At 37.9% G+C, this 20,776-nt stretch overlaps 1 long non-coding RNA gene across 1 annotated transcript; it reads left to right on the plus strand.

Moving 5' to 3' along the window:
- Nucleotides 1-5,811: 5,811 nt before the first annotated feature.
- Nucleotides 5,812-17,679, plus strand: LOC125753384 (uncharacterized). The gene is made up of 3 exons (XR_007405084.1): nucleotides 5,812-5,877; nucleotides 8,390-8,497; nucleotides 17,597-17,679. It is a non-coding gene; the product is annotated as an uncharacterized LOC125753384 (long non-coding RNA).
- Nucleotides 17,680-20,776: the final 3,097 nt, after the last annotated feature.

Consider the following 20,776-nt stretch of genomic DNA (forward strand, 5'->3'; position numbering starts at 1 on the left):
CTATCAACTTTTTCAGAAGTATTCTTGGACTGGGGTAGATGTCTCTCCATCATTCTCCACAGTTCCTTGCATTGGGCAGGATTGGTCAAGTAGGAAATCTAGGGACGCCTGGGTGGCTCAGCGGTTGAGCGTCTGCCTTTGGCTCAGGGTGTGATCCCGGGATCTGGGATTGAGTTCCATATTGGCTCCTTGCAGGAAGCCTGCTTCATATCTCTGCCTGGGTCTCTGCCTCCCCTCTTTCTGTGTCTCTCATGAATAAATAAATAAATTTTTTTTAAAAAAAGGGAGGAAAATGTACTGTATTTGATGTCAAATTGAATATGTCAAGTGAATTCTTGGTGGGCATTAGGAAAAACAAAGATGAGGGTAAGGTTGTTGTGTGTTTACAATTTTGTGGCCATGCACATTTGATGAGTTAAGGGCAGCATTGGAGTTCAATCTAAGGGAGCACAGTCTAATGAGAACCAAAATGTATAGGCTTTTCTCTAAGCTGCTCTGGCCCATCCTCATTTTAGGGATGTTACATGGAGAAAAAACAAGTGCACACAGCTTAAAAAGAGGCTTAAAAAGCAATGATCTAACTGACCCTATCTAATTAAAGAGAGTGGTTTTGGAGGATTCTGTGAGGTGCACAAAGGATGTGTCAAGGAGAAATCTTCTTGGGTCTTAAGTAAATGGTTAAATGGAGCTTGTGGACTGGGAAATTTTAGGAATATTGCAAATCTGTTGTCTTTTCTCCCAAAGTTGTTATAGCCAGGGTAACTAAATTGAATGTTTATGAATTTGCATTGCCTCTTGTTCCAACTGCTGCCATGTTAGATGGGAGAAAGCCCAAGGATGGGAAAATAATAGAGCCCACTGCTCTGATTACATTTTTTTTTGCCCCTGCTGCTGTTGAGGGTAGAGCCTCTCCCAAGGGGTTAACTATTTGCTTTTCAAAAGTGCTTTTCATCCTCTATTCCAATTGTTGGTTTATTTCTTCTTTCTACCTTAGATGTAAATTCCTGGAGAGCTAGGACCATGACCTTAACTTAATCTTGCTTATAGCTACAAGAACTGGCATATAGTTGGTACTCAGAAATATACATTGGTTGATAGGTTCCTATTTTTATAGTGTTCATTAAAAGTTTTGCCATTTTGAAATATCTTGAGCAAAGTAAGGAGAGCACTAGGAGAATTCAAAAACCTAACCTTAGTTTCTTTATCACTACTTCTTAAAACTTTATTTTTAACCTCCAGAGACCAACTTCTAGAGGTCTTTATGATTTATACCTTGCTATTACTCAGGGACTTTCTGATTTTTTTTAGAAGGCTATTCTTAGACTGCTGCTCAGTGCCTTGAGGGAGGTCCCTCAGGTTTTTCAAAAGACGAGTGTAGGTGAATTTCTACCCTGGAGAGGAGGTGGATGGTGGTGTAATAGGGAGGCTGACATTGCCTTCTTTGAACATATTCATTTGGCTGTGTGAAGGGGAAGGGGACTCATAACAGTAAGGTGCCTCTCAAATGACTTAAAAATAAGAGGAATAATATATAGACCCTGGAGAGTGAAATGATAACTTTGGATTGTAGCACAGTTGGTCCCTTCAGAAATATGTGAAGACAGTTTAATAAGATCACATGGCCTTTAGGCACTAGCTTTAACTGAAGGTATTTGTATATATAGGAAAAGAAGATAACAAAAAGAAGTGGCTGTTCACTTTGTTTAATGTAGAAAAGGAAGATCAGAGACAGAGGGGCTCTATCCATACCAACTATTCTGGTAAAAGAAATCCCATATCTTGGTAACTAACATGAGTACTTGATACCAAATGTATGTATGTTCCTATTGTGAAAAATGGGTATTTGGGACTATCATTTGTCTAGTAACAACCAAAGCAGGAATTATATAATTGATTTTCCTACATTAGTCCCATGTTCACCATATACTCTTCTTTCTATAATTTGCCTTTGCATGGAGCTCTATAAGAAGCTCTCCAAAAAGAATGGTATTCTAGGCTGAATGAAAGTAATATACATTATTGTAAACATAATAATTGGTGTCTTGTTTATCATCATTTTCTTTGGTTACTGTAAACTTGATTCTCCTGGTGATCTCTTTACTTTGATATTTACCTTCCTTCAAATTCTGGATTCTATACTCTGTACTAAGAATGTACTTACTGTAATTATTCATGAAAATGAACTAAAACATCACTGCAGAAACTAGAACTTGATTGCCATATATCTACTTCAGATTTTAAGAGTAGATCATCCTGTGCCTTTCAAGAAGTTTGTGTACCTTTTCATCAGTATCCATATTTTAAAATGTTAAAGGCTTCAATTATGTCTCCTTGTAGCTCTTATGTATTTATGATTTATTATGTTAAATAATTATGTATTTATTATGTCATCTGATTCTCACCAACCATGTAATGTAGCTGGAACAGATTTCTATTTTTACAAAGGTTCTAAGATGTTCTTGTTTATTCAAGATCATAGGTAGATGTACTGGATAAATGGAAATCGAAAGCAAATTTCTGTATCTAAGACCAATAAAATGTCCACAATATATGTCAAATGATATATCAGATTGAGTAAAGGGATAAAAATTTCTCCACATCAATCTTGATGAAGGGTCCCACTGAATATTCTTCATGGTCACACTTCTAACCTTTGAAGAATCCTACTCCTATTATAACATACAAAACAGAGGTTGCTCACTTAATTTTATTTGGCTCACTTTCCAGTTACTTTCTTAAATATTTACATAACAAGAAGAAATCTCTAAATATCTAAAAATTAGATATTTTTAGGAGGGAAGATCCTGGTAAAGGAAACTTTAGATTTCTGCTGGCCTTTTGTGTTGCCAAGAAAATAGATTGGCCATTTGATATATTTAACACATGATTGGTTTGGGGCTCATTCAACATAATGTAGATTTGGCAGTAAATTTAGAAGTAATAGCCAGAGAGAATTGAATAGAAAAATAAATAGTAAGAAGAACTGGTAGATTTCAGGGACATTTCAACAGGGTTTAGGAAATGAGAATTAGGAGAGATGATGGTATTAAGAAATTGGCTGGGGGGTACCTGGGTGGCTCAGTTGGTTGAGAGTTGACTCTTGATTTCAGCTCAGGTCCTGAAGAGGCTGAGACCTCTTGATTTCAGGTCTCAGCCTGTCCTGAGACAGGCTCCCCGCTCAGTGGGGAGTCTGCTTGGGATGCTCATTCTTTCTCTGCCCCTCTTCCTTCCCCTTGCGCGTGGGCTCGCATTCTCTCTCTCTGTCAAATAAATAAATCTTAAAAAAAAAAAAAAAGAAATGGGCTACAGTCTGGAATCTAGGACATAAACTGGAACACAGGAGTGGATAAACAGTCTAGTGGCAGAGTCAACAAAAGAACTTTAGGGAAATTTGTCTCATAATTTTAACTTTTTTTTTTTCATTACTGTGATGCTTAAATACGTCCTTTCTGGGGTGCCTGGGTGGCTCAGTTGGTAAGCAGTCTGCCTTTGGCTGGGGTCATGATCTCAGGTCCTGGGATAGACCCCTGAATTAGGCTCCTTGCTCCGTGAGGAGCCTGCTTCTCCCTCTCCTCCCTGCTTAAGCTCTCTCTTGCTATCTCTTTCACTATCTCTCTCTCTTAAATATATAAATAAAATGTTAAAAAAAAATGTCCTTTCCTGCCTTTTCTGTAAACCTGCAGTGAAGTCAGCTCTGCACACAATTGCTCTTTTTGAGGTGTTTGTCTTTATAGAAATTAAGAGAAGAGGCCAAGTTTAAAGTTTGGTTCAATGCAGTGTTGGAAGAAGGTAACAACATGAGGATCACAGGGAAATTATTAATAAATTGAATAATTTGTCTACAGCAGAAGGTGATAATTAGAGACCAGGTAACCACAGTACCCAGGCTTCCAGTCCATTTGCAGAAATCTTAAAGGCAGTATTAGATTTCCTAGTGCTATGACACGGGGTTTAAGCTAATCTTCATTTTAAGAGACAGGGTGACCATAGCTGGCATATGGATTACTTTAAAAAAATCCTCCTAATGATTGGCTTATTTCCCCCATAATCTTATTTGATTCACATTTTTTTTATATTCTGACCAAAACCTGTACATTAAAAGTGTTATTAAGTTAGGACATAAAGGATTGATTTGTTCAGGGTTATTGCCCATCATGAAGTAAAGCCTATAGGAGGAAATGATTGATTTAATAAATGAAGCCCAGAGACTTTCTCAGAAGTAGTTCATGTTAGTTTAAACACTCATTGTCAGTATAGTAGGCAGTTTGGAATTTCTTTTAAATATGGAAAATATTAGGTAAATTACTATTCTTCCTTGAAAACTGAAGCTAGTACATATTTTAATATTGGTGATGACCACTCATATTTAAAGAGCAGAAGCAGAAGTAGGCATGTATGAAAACAAACCAAGAATTGACTAAGTTTGCTTATAAGAATTATCAAATCCATGTGATGGTACTAAGAGCTACCATAATTAAACATCTACTGTATTCTAGGGGCAGGGCTAAAAATTTTATCATGTATATCATTTAATTTTCAAAGCTCCATAAAGATAAGTATTATTATTATTATTATATAAATGATGAAACAAAGGTTCAGAGAGGTTAATAAGTTGTCCAAGGCCACACAGGTAGAATATGTTAGAATTTGAGCTTGAACTCAGGTCTATTTCATTAACAAACCGGTATATCCGACCTAGTTTGTCCGAGCAAAGCAAGACCGAGCCAGGTGGACTGTTTTAGCAAAACTAAATCACTTGGCCTATGTCAAAGGCGTTATTATAAGCTGTTGACTTTCCTGATTTGGAATATACATTTATTAGGAAATAAAATCACAAACAACAACTTGACCTTGGGAGAGTTGCTCATCTCATCTTATAAATAAATTGATTTCCTCCTTCTAACTTTAATGTTCTATAGAGCCTAAATTATATACCACTTGGAGCAGTAGTATATAATTTATATTCCTAGAAATCTTATCAGATTAGGTAATTATCTGGCCACCTTGTATTCTAAATCCCTCCTAATCTTTCTTCTATCTTGTTTACTCACTATGATTTTCCATTTCTTGTTCTCTAAACTTTTCTCATTAATCAACAAATATGTATGAAACTCTATTATTATGTGACACCTGGGTGGCTCAGTGGTTGAGTGTCTGCCTTTGGCTCAGAGCATGATCCCAGAATCCCGGAATCGACTCCCACATCGGGCTCCCTCCATGCTTCTCTCTCTGCTATGTCTCTGTCTCTCATGAATAAATAAATAAATAAATAAATAAATAAATAAATAAATAAATAAATAAATAAAATCTTTAAAAAAAGAAAGATTATTATTACACACAATGGAGGTGATAATAAAAAAATATAAAACTTTTGAGGTAAAAAAAAAAAAAACTTTTGAGGTAGATCCAGAAATTTTAGTGGAACAAGAAAAAATAAAGAAGATAGGAAGGGACAGGATAGGGTGGAGAATAGAGGGAGTGCTTCAGCAGTGGTGCCTGACATAGAGTGGGGACTTAATAGATTTTTTTCTTGAATGAATGAATGAGTAGTTAAGTGAATAGATACATGGACGAGTGGATGGATAAGTGAATGGATGAATGTGTGAATGAATGAATAGATGGATGGATGGATGGAATAAATTGACTGGAAAAATATGGTTTTGGAAAGATGGATACAACAAAATCCTATCTTGCCTCTATGGACTGGGTCCTTTTATTGGAGAATCTGCTAAAAACAAGTTGGCAGTGGTTACAATCATCTGAACATGGCATGAAATGACAGATTCTGACTCAGGCTTCTCCCTATTGTTTAGGTTTGAACAAGTCAGAAGACACCTGGGGACTAGATGGTGGAATAAACAGACTCTTCAGCACTAAGTACCTAGCGGGAAAGGTTATTGAAATAAGCAAATGAAATTTGTTTTCAGTTTGATACAGAAAACCTGAGTGTTTAACTAAAACCTAAATACCACGTAAATTCTGATAGTAAAGAAAAACAGTGCTGAATAGAAAAAAGAAAAATGTTTGCATAAAAACACTAATGATACCAAATGAGAGAAGGGGGTAAGGATAGATAAACAGCTTAGCAAGGAAAAAGATTATGGCTTTGGAGCCAAAAATACAGAACAATGCCAAGCCTAGTCTTGCCTCTGCCATTGCAGCACTTTGCATCTCCAACAGTAGCAGAAGATTACCCCCCAGGGTGCTCTGCCAATCTCCTGGGCCCAGAGAAGAAAACAGTTTTTCTTTCTTTTTTTTTCTTTCCTTGCTTCTAGAAGACTGCTGCACCCGTTTTAGAATGCATACTGCTTTTAACCAGACCAGTGCAGATTTTTGAAATATGTTTTTTTTATGTCACTGTTTGACTTTGGACAACCATTGTTAATTTAAATATTGATTAAATACCATATGTTGTCATGAAAAGAGATTTTTATGACCCTTGGCAAGCACTGAGCCTGTTTTCCAACCTTTAGAATGTGGATGGTGAGGCAAACTCATAATTTTCCTGGAAGGATTATATCAGGTAACCTTTAGTTTTTCTAGATTTACTGTGACCTCTTTTATGAAATTCTGTGGTTCCAGAAAACTATACTTATATTAGATCCTGTATCTTGGAGGTGGGACTTATCAAATAGTGTTGCCCACTATTTTATGCTATAGATGAGGACAGCACATCATTTGCCAGAAAATGTTCTTTGTTTTGAGAAGAATGTAGTGTTTCTTCTCAGATATGTGATTATAAGGACAGTAGGTCTTCTTTGTTGTAACAGCTTAAAGGCAGAAGGAGGTCACAAGTTCTAAAATCATGGAGCCTCTATGAGCCAAAGTTTCAAGGCTATTGATCATTCCTTTTATGATAACTTATAGAATGGATTGAAAGGATCTTTACTGAAAATCTTCGGTGGAATAAAATACACAATGGGAAAAGAAAATCTGAAATGGAAACCTAATTTCAGGGCAAAGACTTTGAGAGATTAAGATTGGCATAGATGTGGCCAGCTATTAACCTGAAATTATTAGAGATGTCTCAGAGTTTAGGCCAGATAGTCCTTCCTCATAGCAGGAGATGAGGGGGTGGCAGCCAGAGTATATCTGTCCTTTCCATGGTCTCTTGAAAAATTTAGAGGTGGAACAGACATTAAAAATAAGTAAAAATTGTTCTCTGATAATGTGGCCTATGAAGCCCAGATACTTCCCTCAGATATTATTAAAAAGAGAAGATTTTTTTTTTTTTAAAGAATCAAGTTTGAATCTGATCAGGCCTCTAGATATATGGGAAGCTTAAATTTGTTTTTTAAGATTTTATTTATTTATTCATGAGAGGCACAGAGAGAGGCAGAGACACAGGCAGAGGGAGAAGCAGGCTCCCTGCGGGGAGCCCAATGTGGGACTCCATCCCAGGGCGGGGATCATACCCTGAGTCAAAGGCAGATGCTCAACCGCTGAGCCACCCAGGCATCCTGGGAAGCTTAGAAATTAATATAAATTTACAGGAAAGATAGAGGTATAAGAACATGTTATATGGCAACAGGGGTGAGGACCAGTAAAATGTGGATAGGGAGGAACTCTGCCAGATGAACAACCTCTTCTATAATAAACAAATCACAGGGAAAGTGAGAACATGAGATTGAGAGAGACTGAAGGGACATAGTGACCTACTGTTGACCCATTGGAATAATGACGTTCTTAGATCCTGGTTTGAACACACAGAGTGAATATGAAGAGGAGGAAGACAGAAAGGAATCCGAGTAGTGATTAGATATTCAATGATATTAAAAAATTAATAGTTTTTCTTAAGATGACATAGTCAATTTAAAGTTAAATATTATAGTTAATATGGTTAAATATTACAGTTAAATATTAACTAACTATGTTGTAATTTTAAAAGGAGCTTTATCACTTCTTCCATAAATGAACCTTTTACACTTAAATATTTAGGAGTGAAATGATGAGAGAGTTTAAATGCGAGTGCCTACTGGCACCAGAAACTAGTGTAGCAGGTCATGTGTATGATACTGAGAGTAATTTAGAGAACTGTGGTTCCTTCCTCCAGGTGGACCAAGGATGTGCTCTCTGGTTTCTTTCCTCAATACCTCTTTCTTTAGCTGTATCAAGGAGTTTATTCCAATGCATGGTTTTCTGTGTTTCAGATATTGTAATTGATTTCTTTTTTTTTTTTTTTTTTTGTAATTGATTTCATTTGTACCTACGTACTTTCTCCAGAATTAAGATAACCTAGATAACCTAGTTAGGATTAGAAGGAACACATATTATTATTTACCGTTTATGTAGGAGATTGGATGTGTTAGATGCTAATGGCATGCTTGTCATTATGGGTATTGACTTGCACTGCACAAAGCTCCACAGTGACTTTTTGCATTGTTCACAGTGATTCTGCAATAGCATGAGATATGCTGGTGGAATGCGGCTGGGACAATGTTGAATTTGGAAAAGGATCCATTCTTGTCAGGAGTGATTCACAGGTTTTCATTTTCTGGTAAGATTGTATCAGGCTCCCTATTTTAACTTTGAAGCATAAAGGAAATGTTAAACTTTCAATCTTTTTCCAGATAATGTTCTCTGATAACAGACTTTGACCATTTGCTCTAATGGAAAAAGCAGTCCAACTCAGATTCATTGAATCCATCCATCTCTCTATCCACCCATCCATTTACCCATCCATCTATCCTCCATCTATCTATCCATTGATCCGTTTATTTATTGAATTCATCTATCTATCCATCCATCCATCCATCCATCCATCTCCAACCATCCATTCATCAATCGATCTATATTTATACACTTACTTTTTACTTATATGTCTTCTTTGTAATTTCTTTGGGAATTTTTTATGGCAAATTTATTTTTATTTGGTATTTGTCACAATTATTGATCAACAACATTTTGGGGGATACCTTCATATTCCAAAGGAAAAAGTTAGGTTAGAAGGAGAGAGAGAGAGTAATCTTAAATATTAACTAACTATATAACCTCGGACAACTATAATTTTTCTGTTCTTTAGGTTTTGCCTCTGTAAGTTATTTATCAAATACCATGCTCTGGGGAAAAAATAACTTTCCCAGGAAAAAAATCACTAATGATCTCATATCATGTTCAAAAACTATTTACGAGATGGGATATCATTATGTTAAATGAAAAGAATGTAATGCTCTTCCATAATAATCTCAAATTTGTAATATAAACAGTAAAGCATACTGAATGCAAACATATTGAAATTATGCTTTTCTAATATCTTTTAGCTTCCTATAATTAAAATACACTTATTTCTGAGCAGAAAATAATGCCAGGAAAAGAAATCCATGATGATATAATGAAGTAACAAGTGTAAAAAGCCTAAAAAGCTAATGTATAATGTATTTGTTTGCAAGTGTTATTTTGTTTACCAAGTTGCTGAAGATCAGAGAAGGGTAATCCAGGGTAGATAAAGTAGATAAATAATGTTATCTTATAATAATCTTTCCAGCTATATTAAATTCAGCAATCATCTATTATGTGTTTTTTGTGCACAAGACATTAGGCTAGATCCAATAAAGCTATATAAATGAGGAAAGATAAATCAAAAGAATGAATCTGGCTTTCAGGTAGGTTATCTGACCTGGATGATTAAACGGATTATTTGGAACAGATACTTTGATGAGGAAATCCCAAGTGTAGGGGGAGCATCTGGGTGGCACAGTCAGTTGAGCGTCTGACTCTTGGTTTCTGCTTGGGTCATGATTTTGGGGTTGTGGGATCAAGCCCTGTGTGGGACTCCATGCTTGGTGCTGAGTCTGCTTGTGACTCTCCATCTCCTTCTTCCCTTCCCCCACTCTCTCTTTCTCTCTCTCTAATAATAAATAAATAAATCTTAAAAAAAAGAAAAATAAGAAAATGAATTTCACTTCTCACCACTTCTACTATTACCATCCTTCTCTGAATCACCATTGTCTCTTGCCTGGATTATTGCAGTGTATGCCTAACAAGCCTTTATGCCACTTTCTTCTCTCTCTGCTTTGAATGTCTTTCCCTAGATATCTATATGTTTAGCTCCTTCACCCCTTTTGTACCTTTGATCCAATACCACTTCTTTGCTTCCTTGACCATCCTGTTTATTTATTTATAAAAAGATTTTATTTATTTATTTATTTATTTATTTATTTATTTATTTATTTATTTAGATTTTATTTATTTATTCATGAGAGACACACAGGAAGAGGCAGAGACATAGGCAGAGGGAGAAACAGGCTCCTCTCAGGGACCCCGATGTGGGACTCAATCCTGGGACTCTGTGATCACACCCTGAGCCAAAGGCAAACACTCATCTGCAGAGCCACTCAGGCATTCCCTTGACCATCCTGTTTAAATTTCAGTTCTTCTACTCTACTACTAGCTTTCTCTGTGACTCTACCCAGCTTTATTTTTCTAAATAGAACTTAGGTTGGTTTCCCGTGTCTCCCTTGGCTAACATGTCACATCCATGGTAGCAGCCATTTTTGTCCTTTTTGTTTACTGCTGGATTCCCAGTTCCCCAGCAAGAGAGCAGTCAGAGGGAGGAAGAGAATATTTACTGTAGTGGCTGCTGGCTCCCACCCTATGGGGTGGCCTCAAATTAGCTGTGTTCCGTGAAGTCACTGCTTCTCTTAAGATAGACCTCTATTAGACCTCTATTACTGGACTCTCTCCTTATGACTTCTGGTAATACTACCTTCCTTTTGTTACCTGTGTACTTAGGATGTTTTGAGTCCAGCATTACCACACTGCTCCTTGTGGTTTTCCTTCATCCTGCCCATACTTTTGTAATATGTCCCTTACTGAAAACATCCTAATTTGAGTATGCCATCTGTTTCCTGCTGATGCCCTGACTTACACAGTGCTCAATAAGTATTTTTGAATGAATGATTAAAAAACAGATTTTTAAGGGCAAAAGGGGCTTTCACAGGTTTATATTAGATTTTACACATATCTTTGTATCATGTCCAATGAATGTGACTGTTATAATTCTAATTCTTAAAGAAAGATTCAGTAAATGTTCACATCATACAGAATTTAGAACATTTCTGATTACTTTTAATGAATTTAAATATAAAATTCTATGCAAACATAGATCTCTTGTCTTTTATTCTTCTCAATGTATTTTACATTCATAAAGATTTAATTTTTTAATAAGCTGCAGAGCTGAATCTACAATAATTAATTTAAAATAAAGCAATTAATTTAAAATTTGCTTCTACCTGGCAAAATACCACCATTTTGACCCTCAATAATTGATTGAAGATACCTTGTTAGAAGCTAAAAGACCAATAATTTGATTTAGTTTATTTATTTTTATTTTATTAAAGATTTCATTTATTTATTCATGAGAGACACAGAGAGAGAGAGAGAAAGAGAGAGAGAGAGAGACAGACAGAGACACAGGCAGAGGGAGAAGCAGGCTCCATGCAGGGAGCCTGACGTGAAACTGGGCCTCCAGGATCACACCCTGGGCTGAAGGTGGTGCTAAACCGCTGAGCTACACGGGCTGTCCATTTGATTTAATTTAAATCAACATGTTATGTTATTTGTTAACCGGAGACCTGTGGAATTTCATTTCAACCTAGACGAGAATAAAAGAAGAAATAGAACTTGGCAGTAATGAAGCTCTGTCCTCTCATGAGATTTTTTTTTTTCTCTCATGAGATTTTAAGAGCCTATGAAATGCTTACTGACTTAATGCTGATGACTGGCTTATAGAAATAGTTTGAAAGGGTAGAATATAGATGTTGACTTATGGTTCTCATCCTGAATCTTTGTTTAGGTAGTGACCACACTACAATGGTACTTATTTAGTTGCTATCATTATATCTTTTCCACTGAGAAAGTTCACTTAGATTTACAAATGTAGAGATGGCTGGTCTCTTCCTAAATTGGAGTGCTGTGGAGTGGTTGGTGAGGTGAGACAAGGTCTTCCTTTGAAAATTTGTCGAATGGTACTTGACCATTGATAAATTAAAAATCTGCTAAATTGGTGAGGTGTAATTGCTTAGAGTTCTACCATTGGATCAATGGGTTGTCATGTTGATCTCTATCTCCCTTTATCTCTGGCTAGTCACTGAGATTGTGTGTGTGTGTGTGTGTATGTGTATCTTCACATCTCCCTTAACTTTAAAATATATAGTAAAAAATGCATCTGATTGCTGCATCATACCTTGATTTGAAAGTCCAAATTTTGTTTCTACCTGGCAACTTTGATTTCAAGGGGAGTTAGACCTTAGCTTTTCCAAAGGAACAAATTTCTTTCTTTCTTTTTTTTAAAGGTTTTATTTATTTACTCATGAGAGATGCAGAGAGAGAGAGTAGAGACACAGGCAGAGGGAGAAATAGGCTCCTCACAGGGAGCCCAAAGTAGGACTCAATCCTGGATCCCGGGATCACGGCCTGAGCTGAAGGGAAATGCTCAACCACTGAGCCACCCAAGTAACCCAAAGGAACAAATTTCTAAATAGAATTTTAGTTAATATTTTTTACAGCTTATGTATTTCATTTATTTGACTGTATTGGTCTACAGTTGTTAAATAACCACAAAATACCAGTGGCCTACAATAGCGAACATTATTTTTCTTCGTGTACCCAAAGGTCAGCTAGGAGTCAATTGTTCTAGACTGGGATTGGCTGGACAGCTTTGTTCATGTGCCTGTGGGTTGGCTGGATGTGGGGGTGTCAATTGATCAAGGCTGGCTGATTGGAGCACCCTGGCTGGGTGGCTCTGCATCACATGTTCACCCTCTGGGGGCTAGTGGGTAAGCCCAAGCGTGAACTTCTCACAAAAATGCCAGAAACACAAGAATGCAAGCCAAATCACTCAAGACACTTTAAGGCCTAGGCTGGGACTGGTCTGATTTCACTTTCATCTCATTATTCTCTTGGCCAAAGCAAGTTATATTTTTTAGTGTGAGTAACTGCAGAGCAAGACAGCAAAAGGTACTGAAACACAGAAGTGGATATGAAGAATTGAGGCTAATGATGCAATATACCAAAAAGACCATCTGATCCAAGATCACTTAATGTAACTAATTTTCTCACATTTATATTTAAACCCAATGGCAAACAAAACAAAACAAACAAAAACAAAAACAAAAACAAAACAAAACAAAACAAAAACAAAACCCAATGGCAGTTTTTCTCTGCAAAGTGAAATACAGGTGTTTCCTTCTACATGATTTTTCTTTATAACTTCATTTTCCCACTGTATTCTGAAACTCAATTTACCTTATCTTGAGCAAATTAGGAAAAGGCCTTTAATTCTAGGGATTTTTCTATGCCTTTGCACAAAATGCTAATCAAAATGCTTGCTGTTTTTGATCTCACTTTGGTAAGTGCAATTAGGACCTTCTAATTTGAGAATATAAAAGTACAACAATTGAAGAATCATTGAAGACAATATGCAAATAATTCAGTCTGAAAGCAACATATCTAAATCTTCACTAAGTTTTACTAATTGCATCATAAAAGTAAAAACAACTAAAATATCTTTTATAGTAGCAGTCCTGAATTTAGGCCTAGACCCACAAGGGTATTTCCCTAGCTGAGAGTTATATAAACTCTGAAAATAACCATATTTAATTTCCTAGTGAAAGAGAACAAGGGGTTACACATACTGGAACAGGTTTATATTTCCATGAAATCTTTGGCCCAAAAGCCTTGGTTATTGTTTTGTGGCAAAGAACTTTTTGGCAGTTTTAGAGGTCATACATATTCCTAAAACAGTAAATATTTTGGTAAACTGGACACAAAAGTACATATAGGTAACCACAAATGTCTGCAAGAGCTAGTTTATGATGAATCATGATTTTGTAGCAGAGCCAAGGTTGTGAATACCCTGTATTAAGGTGTGTTGAGGCTGCATGGAAGACTGGAGGGGAGGCTTACCAGGAGTCTATTTGTATGAATGTTAGGAGACCTTTTGGGAAAGAATCTTCCTGAAAATATATAGTGTGTATGTTGGTACAATAACAGCCCCCAAGCATTTGTAGGCAGAAGATGATTTTACTCTTTGTGATTGATGAATTTCTGTAGTGTTACATTTGGCTTTCTTTCTCTTTATTTTTTGTGTATCTATTAAAGTTTTTGGGTTTGTGGTTACCATGATGTTCATATATAACATCCCAAGTACATGGCAGTCTATATAAAGTTGGTGGTCATTTAAGTTCAATTACATTCTGAAAAAAAACAGACACAAACTTTTCTTTACTCCCTCCTCCACATTGTATGTATATGCTATCGTATTTTGCATTTTCTTATTTATAATTTTTCTTATGTCTTATTATGGCCATTTCTTTTCAACTTAAAGAAGTCCCTTTAACATGTAAGGCTGGTTTAGTGGTGACAAACCCCTTAACTTTTGTCTGGGAAATGTTTTATCTCTCCTTCAGTTCTGAATGATAACTTTGCCAGATAGAGTTTTCTTGGTTGTGGGTGTTTTCCTTTCAGCACTTTGAATATATCATACCATTTTCTACTGGCCTGCAAAGTTTCTGCTGAAAAATCAGCTGAGAGCCTTATAGGGTTTCCCTTGAATGAGACTTTTTGTTTCTTGCTGCTTTAAAAGTTCTCTCTTTATCTTTAACCTTTGACATTTTAATTTTTTTGACATTTTAATTATTATGTGTTTTGGTGTGGACCTCATTGGGTTCATCTTGTTTGGAACTCTCTGTGTTTACTGGACTTGGATGTCTTTTGCCGTCCTCAGTTTAGAGAAGTTTTCAGCTATTATTTCTTTATTTTTTTTTAAATTTCTTTATTTTTTAATTATTTCTTTAAATAAGCTTTTTGCACCCTTTTCTCTCTTCTTTTTCTGGGGCCCCTTTAATGTGAATGTTCACCTGATGTTGTCCAAGATATCCCTTAACCTATCCTCATTTTTAAAATTCTTCTCATTTGGGCAGCCCCAGTGGCGCAGCGGTTTAGCTCCGCCTGCAGCCGGGGGTGTGATCCTGAACACCCGGGATCGAGTCCCACATCGGGCTTCCTGCATGGAGCCTGCTTCTCCCTCTGCCTGTGTCTCTGCCTCTCTCTTCGCTCTCTCTCTGAATGAATAAATAAATAAATCTTAAAAAAAATAAAAATAAAATAAAATTCTTCTCATTTTGTTTTCCATTACCCTGTTTTCCAGATCTCTGATATATTCTTCTGCATCCACTAATGTACTGTTCATTCCCTCTAGTGTATTTTTTATTTCAGTTATTGTATTCTTCAATTCTGATTGGTTCTTTTTTTATATTATCCATTTCTTTATTGAAGGTCTCACTGAGTTCTTCCACTCTCCTCTCCAGCCCTGTGAGTATCTTTATAATCATTACTTAAAATTCTTTTTTAAACTTAATTTTATTTTTAAATTTCACTTCACTTTATTTTATTTCCAGTATAGTGAAAATACAATGTTATCATTACTCCAAATTCTTTATCAGGCACATTTCTCATCTCTGTTTCATTTAGTTCTTTTTCTGAGGTTTTGTCTTGTTCTTTCTTTGAAGCATATTGCCCTGCCTCCTCATTTTGCTTGACTTTCTGTGTTTCTATGGTTTAGGTAAACAACTACTTCTCCTAAACTTGAAAGAATGATCTTGTGTGTGGTCAACTTCTGTGCAGATGATTGACTGTGGGGGTTGGTGACATTCACTGGCTGGCTAGAGTTGTGGGTGGTATGGGCTGGGGGTCATAGAGCTCTCTACACCATGGGCACCCTCGCAGGACAGCTAAGGCTAAAGTGGGTACAAGCCACAGTGTCCCAAAGTACTGCCAGAGGATGCCCTGGCAGGACAGCTGGAGCTGTGGCTGGTGTGGTCCAGGAGATCCCTGGGCTCTCTGTGCAGAGAGTAACCTGGCAGAACAGCTGAAACTAAAGTGTGTGCAAGCCAGGAAGACCTAGGGCTCTATGCACAGAGGGCATTGACAGGCTAGCTGAAGCTAAAGTGGCTACAGACCAGTGTGGTCCTGGGCTGAAGCTGGATTGGGCGTAAGCCAGAGTGTCCCAGTGTGCTTAGCAGGGAGTATCCTGGCCAGGAGAATGGAGACAAGACCAGTGTAGGTGTTCTAGGGTCCTCTGCACAGGGGCACCCTGGCAGGGTGGCTGGATCTGAAGCAGATATCAGCCAAGAAATCCTAGGATGCTCGACACTGAGGGTGCCCTAGCATGCTGACTGAAGCTGAAGTAGTGTGGGCCTGGAGTGTTCCAGGCTACTTTATGCCTCTGTCATCTTGGCACAAAGGCTGGAACTATAGTGACCACTAACTAGTGTGTACTACCCCGTGGCTGCCTTGGTGGGATGGCCGGGGCTGGTGTGGGTTAGGGGCCTGGGCTCACTGAGGTGGCAGGCCTGTTAGGGCACCCAGGCTGTGTACTAGTCTGTGCTTTCAAGGAGGAGGGGAAATGTAGACCTGCCTGTCAGCCTCTGCCTGTAGAGCTTTCCATTTGGTGAAGTTCTAGGGCTGGATCTTTTATATCCTAGTTGCTCTTTTAACCTTGGCTTTATTTCTGTGCCCAAGGACAGAGGAATCTGTTCCCAGTTCTCAATACTATCCTTTCTCACTACAGTTAACGGCATTGTTGGGGGCGTCTTCGTTACCATGTCTCCAGTTCTCTTGCTGTTCTCTTTTGCTGTTCTATCTTTTGTTGTACAGAAGCAGTTCAGCCAGCCCTCAGTTCTTCAGGAGAAATTGCTCTATAAATAGAGGCAATTTGGTGTGTTCTGAGGAGGAGATGAGTTCAGGGTGATTTTATTTATTTATTATTTTTAAAGATTTTATTTATTTATTCATAAGAGACACACAGAGAGAGGCAGAGACATAGGCAGAGGGAGAAGCAGGCTCCTCGAGGGGAACCCGATGTGGGACTCGATCCCAGGACTCCAGGACTATGTCCCGAGCCAGAGGAAGACATTCAACCACTGACCCACCCAGGCGTCCCATCAGGGTGATTTAAAACTCCATAAGCAGATCATCCTTAGTTATTACCTAGATGAATTGGCTTGATTTTAATTTTTTTAAGATTATTTATTTATTTATTCATAGAGACACACACACAGAGAGACAGAGAGAGAGAGAGAGAGAGAGAGAGAGGCAGAGACACAGGCAGAGGGAAGCAGGCTCCATGCAGAGAGCCTGACGTGGGACTCGATCCAGGGTCTCCAGGATCACGACCTGGGCTGCAGGCAGTGCTAAACCGCTACACCACCGGGGCTGCCCTGGCTTGACTTTTAGTACAGAAGGAGGAGAAAAAAGAGAGGGATGCAAATAGAGGGGAAGGAGAGGATTACCAATGAAACTAAAAGTTAAGTTTCTCCAAAATTCTAAGTTATATTCACTTTTCTTAAATTTGTAGGAGGAAACATTTGTACCTCTTTCCTCAAGCTCCTGTCTCAGTATATAATGGGCTTCAGGGTTGAATGAACTTTTGTTCCTCACATCCCCTTAGGGAGGGCAGAGTTAGGGGAGGTGGAGGAGCTAATCCTATGTGCGGAATTTGCTCACTGGGACTTATCTACTGGGGAGCAGGATGCTTACATGTCATATAACTTTTCCAAGCTTTTACTTCCTGGCCTTTTTGTCTCCACGCACTTAGCCTGGGAAGAGCCCACAGCCCATGGGAAGAGCCCACAGCCCATATTCTGAAGAAGGTGTTATGAACTAGACCAGACATAAAAGGTGGGTCTTGATTTAGGATTAGCAGGGATGATTTCCTTAATTAGTCCACAGTTACAATGACTTTGCTTTATAGTGGTCTCAGTTAGCAAGCAGTGGAAAACATACACATGAGATAAGGATACCTGGTGGTACACATCGAGGCAGCTTCCTGCTACCTCCTCAATTCTCGTGGAAGCACACCAGAAGCTATGTCTCAGCAGCCTGTGCAGAGTGAAGAATCCTCCGAGTCAGAACACATAAGGTAGGAGGAAGACAGGCAAGTCAAATTACTTCAAGTGAATTTCTTGATATCCCATACACATATATTCTCAGTTGATTTCATGCTATGTCTTTGGGGCAAGGCTTCCATGAAGCAATATTTGTGGTTGGCTTCCCTTCTCATTTTTCAAGCTCTCTGTTCTGTGTGTAACTAGGTGTATAAGGTAGGGCTGTTTGTGTAAGTGATATGGAGTCAGGTTTGTGTGTATGCCTAAGCTTGCAGGCCCTAAGATCTAGGTTTAGAATGGGAGGCAGGAGGCTCTGCTTTGCCTTCCTAATTATGCTTCCCAATGGTGCAGCATTTTGGATATTCCCATACAAAGAAACCAGTACTTTATTTCTTATTTGTCTCATTGTGTTGTGGCATTCTGAACTACTAACTAGGTATATTTAGTGGTGAGTAACAAAGGTGAGGCTGCTTCATGCACTACAGCAGAGAATATAGAATGTAGCCGCCCCATTGAGGACACTGGGCAATCAGCAGGGGAGGGCAACAGCCATATTGGAAATTTGGCAGCTCCAGCAAAGCACAACATGAGCACAGCATGACTTCAGGCGACATTGATAAAAAATGTCATCAGAGGCAGCATCAGTGAAATTGCACATTCACTAGGCTTCACAGAGATTAGAGGCTTGCTGATAGTGCCGCACGGAGCCAGAGCTAGAGCCAGAGCAGAAGAGGAAGTGGTGGCTGAGAAGCCTTACTTTTTCACTACCAGTGGGGCATCTCTAGGGGACATGCAGGAATTCTTGGGGGAGGCTTTTAAGAGAATCTGGAAGATTTTCAATAATAGACAAGGGAAGAATTAGAAGCTATTGTGTACCTATAAGTGTGACTTTCTGTAATTCTGTAACTGGTAGGGCCTGGGAGAACACAGGCACTAAGTTTGAACAGGTGTTTGGCATACCTTTTCCTAATTCTAGGCATACCTAATCTGATAGCCAACTGGGGTGCTTAAAATAAACGGATTGGTTTCAGGATCCTAAATCTTTTACTTTTTTCGTTGTTATTGACCATGACTGGGGAGTTTTCACATCTATTTTTAGCATTTTGACAGCTTCTGCATTACTGATTCCTGAATCTATCAATTAAAATGATATTGGTCTATGTCCTGTGTACACGTAACAGGAGACAATGATGGGCAATGAATATGTATATATACAGAGGAAAGTGATGGAGGGACAAATGGAGGAAGATTTAGCAATATTGCAGGAATATCAAATTTTTGTCTTTTTTTTTTTTTTTTTTTTTTGAGAGAATGAAAGCATGCATGGGAGCAGGGTGGGAGGGGCAGAAGGAGAGAATGAATCTTAAGCAGGCTCCATACGCAGCACAGGGCCTGAGATGAGGCTTGATCTCACAACCCTGATATATGATGTGAGCCTCATGAGATCAAGAGTCTGATGCATGACTGAGCCACCCAAGCACCCTGAGGAATATCAAATTTTAATCCACATTACATTCTAAACCTCACGAAGATTACTTTTTTGATTAACACTTACAATTTGAATTCCTAGCACAGTGTGTGACCTATAAGAGAAAATCAATATATTTTGATGAATAAATATTTATTACATCTGTATATTATCTAAAAGAAACAGTGCACAAGAAGTGGTATTCTGGAGAAGGACTGAGAGGTAGGAAGTAGAATGATGAAAAAGCAAAGAAAAATTTAAGACAAAGGATTTTGAAGAGCGAGAGTGACATTAATCTGTCACATTAAACAGAAAGCCACCATCAATTTAGCTGTTTTTCTTGGGTTTTGCTCTTTGTACAACATTACCTCTTCAAACAATAAGGAACTGTGCATGTATTTTCTACTGGTGTTTGTTGAAGAAAAGTAATTCAGGGCATAAGACAGAACAGACTCTTGGCTGCATATGAACAACGTGTTCCAAAAAATCAGATTTAAAAGTTATTGTAGTGATAAAATGAAGGCATTTCAAGATCTGCCTTACTGCGACTCTAGTCTCTTATGCCAACTCACATCACAGCATCAAGAAAATAATCCTGTCTCCTTTGTTGAGGCCATCTGAACTGGAAGTGAGGGAGTGGGGAGGAGACGTGCTGAAATGGCACCTACATGCTCTCCCCACGTAGTCACATCAGAATAGCAGAGAACTGCCAACAGGTGCCCTCAGAATCATGTAAAAGTTCTGACTATCAAAACCAAAAAAGACACCTCTTTTGGAATGGACAGCAGCACATCACTTCCAAAGGGAATAGAGCTATAAGCAGCCTGTTGTATATTCTTAAGATGGAAGCCAGGTAGTGCTTGCTTTTTCTTCCTTAAATATAGATCTTTACTATAAAATAAAATGCCACTATCAACTGTTAGATTTCACTGCTACAACTTGTTTAGTTCCTTTAAATTAAATTGTAGTTTAACACTCAAAGAAAAACTAAAGGGAAGTAAGAGATTGATGAGAAGAAAAAAGTGAATCTCTCTGTCCTTTTTACCCAACGTTGGTAACAATAGCAGTGCACATTCAAGAAATAAAAGGAGGTTTTGTCAATCTCTATAACTCAAAAGATATTTTGTGTTTATTTGTGATATGTTTATTTCTCACAAATTCGAGCCATAGGAGCTTTTTCCTTTGAGAGTACCTTATGGAACTGCTGTAGTAAAGATATGTTTATCTCCTTCTTGAATTATTTCATTGATGGTTTCCTGCTCTCCATTCTCTCTAAAGTTTTTTTCTGGACCTTTTGGATGGATCCTTTAATTTTTTCTCTTTTCTATTTTTTCATGTTTCTTTCTCTCTCACACACGTTATATACCCCAACCTTATCTTCCAACACTTCTTTTGACTTCTTTATTTCTGTTTCATATTTTAT

The sequence above is a fragment of the Canis lupus genome, chromosome 23, assembly GCF_003254725.2.
Source record: "Canis lupus dingo isolate Sandy chromosome 23, ASM325472v2, whole genome shotgun sequence".
Classification (NCBI taxonomy): Eukaryota; Metazoa; Chordata; class Mammalia; order Carnivora; family Canidae; genus Canis; species Canis lupus.